Consider the following 2,500-nt stretch of genomic DNA (forward strand, 5'->3'; position numbering starts at 1 on the left):
CGCCGAGGAGTCGCGTGGGGAGCGCGTTTCCTTCGAGGCGGCCTCCCGGCGACGTCTTCCCAGCTTCCCCGGCCACCCCCCCCCCCCCCCCCGTCTGCTGCCGGGGTCGCGCCGTGTCGTGCCGTCCCGGGAGCTAGCTCCGAGACGGACGCCTCGGGGCCGCGCCAGACGCCCGCCGGCTCGCCCCGGCGGGCCGAGCTCGGGCGTTTGGGCGGCCCGGCGCTGCTGCATCCTCGGTGGCCGGCCGGCGACAGGGAACCCGGCCCGGGGACGTTGGAGCCGTTGTCGGGAGCCACCTGGCGGCCGCTTTTATATTGTCCCTTGTCTCTGGAGCTTCGGCGACCTTCGTGAGGGCTGTGACTCGGCCGCCGGGCCCGAGGCAGAGTTCCGGGAGCCGGGCGACGCTGGCGGTGACTGTCCCGGTGGGGCCCAGGCGTGGGCGCCTCCTGCTGTCGCTTGAGATTGGGCGTGCAGGCCTATGAGGGTGTGACTGTCGCCGCGCTCTCGAGCCGGTCTGTGGGGCCGCCTGGCCTGGTCGACCAGCATCCGGCCGCGGGGACCGACCCGGCCACCCGACCCTCCTTCCTTCCTTCCCTCCCTCCCCCCCCCCCCACCGCCCGGTCCCCACAGCGCCCCGCTCCGGAGGTGGGGACCGGCCCGTGCCCGTGCCCGTGCGTTTAGGCCGGTGGAGGGCGCGACGGGCTCGTTGGCGGGCGCGCGTGGGTCCCGGTGGTCGGATTCTTTCTGACCGATGCTTTTCCGAGTCGGACTCCGGAGGTGGGGACCGGGCTGGGCCGCGAGGGGTGACCCGGAGAGAGAGGCCCGGGCCCGGGTGCGGTCCCTCGTGGGCTCCGGTCGCCTGGGAGGTGCCTCCGTGCGAAAATGTTTCCAAGTCCCCCTGGGTCCGGGGACGCGGACGGGCCGGGACCTGCTCGCGCGGGTGGCCGGGGAGGGCGCACCCGGCCCTTTAGCGGGCCCACGTGGGTCCCGGTCGGCGGACGCGACTTTTTCTCACCCTCCCCCGCCCCCTCCTCCACCGCGAGTCCCGGCCGGGGTGGGGGTGGCGGTGGGGACCGGCCCGAGTCGTACTGGGTGGCCCGGATAGGGCGGCCTGGGCCCGGGCGCGGTCCCTCGTGGGCCCCGCTCGTCAGAGGCGGCAGAGTGGGATAGTTCCTTTTCTGTAACCAAGTCTTCGCCCGGGGACTCGGAGGGACGGCGGTACGGTACCTGCTCGCGCGGGCGATCCGGGGAGGGCGACCCCGGCCCGCTCGCTGCCTCTGCCACGTTTTCCCGCCCCGCCCCGCTCCACTCTGCCGCCCCCCCCCCCCCCCCCCCCCGCTCCTCGGGTCGACCAGATGGCCCCGAGAGAGCTCCGGGGCTGCTGTGGATGGGGAAGTGTTGGGGAGAGGTAGCCGGGCCGAGGTCCCGGGGAGCCCCCCCGAGGTTCGTGGATGGGCCCCGCTGCCGGGCGCCGTGATTTTTTTCGCCTGAAATGGGCCTTTTTTACCACCAGATAGGTGCTGACACGGTCTCCTCTGGCATCTCTCGCTGGGGGTTCTGGGACTCTGGACGCGCGCAGGGCGCTGGGCTTTGGACCGCCGTCCGGCGCCCGAACCGGCCCTTGCCACTTGAGCCGCCCGCTTGGGCCTGCGCGCCGGCTCTCGTGTGTGCGCCCGGCTGACCCGACCCGCGGTGCCGCCTCCGGTCTCTGGCTCACCCGAGGGCGGCGGGGCGAGGTGGTGCGTGGGTCTTCTACCCCGTGTGACTCCCCTTCCCCGCCGCAGGCACCCGGTGGTGGCTGAGACGACCCCAACCCGCAGGCTCCGTGCCACGTGTCAGGCGTTCTCCTCGCGGGGTCGTCGGCCACTGTTGCCCGAGAAGGCAAGAGGGAGCGAAGGGGGGGGCTGGGTGCCGGCTGAGGCTGAAGCAGGCTCCTCCGGTGAGGGTCCTCGCCGTGCCCCTCCTCCCTCGGGGCCCTCGTGGCCCCTGGCTCTCTGGATTGACTGATCGATGTGGTGATGTCGCGCTCTCCTGGGCCGGGCCTTAAGTCGCGCCAGACGAGGGACGGACGTTCTTGGCGAACGGGACCGCTCTTCTCGTTCTGTCCGCGGGCCCCTCGCCTCTCTTGTCACGCCCTGCCGGCCTGCCGAGGGGTGTGTGGGAGGCAGGGGTGGTGGTCTCCGGCCCTGACCTGCGGTCTCCCGCCTCCTGCCTCATGGCGTGGGCGGGGCCGTGGTCCTCGGACGCAGCAGACGCTCTCGCTTCGCCTCCTTGGCGTGTGCCTCGCGGGCGGTCCTCCCCGCGTCGGTGGGGGCCGTCCCGCCGCTGCGCCGCGCGCCCGCTGCCGGCGCGTGAGCGTGACTTGCTCGGTCCTCTGTGGTGCCCCTGGAGCGCTCCAGGTCGTCCCTCAGGCGCGCGAGGCCGAGCGGTGGTGTCGTTCCCTTTTCCCAGCGTGCTCCTCGGGGTCTCCGCCGCGGTGGTGTGTCCCGTGAGTGGCTCT

Source organism: Pseudorca crassidens, unplaced genomic scaffold (genome assembly GCF_039906515.1).
Source record: "Pseudorca crassidens isolate mPseCra1 unplaced genomic scaffold, mPseCra1.hap1 Scaffold_138, whole genome shotgun sequence".
Taxonomy (NCBI): domain Eukaryota; kingdom Metazoa; phylum Chordata; class Mammalia; order Artiodactyla; family Delphinidae; genus Pseudorca; species Pseudorca crassidens.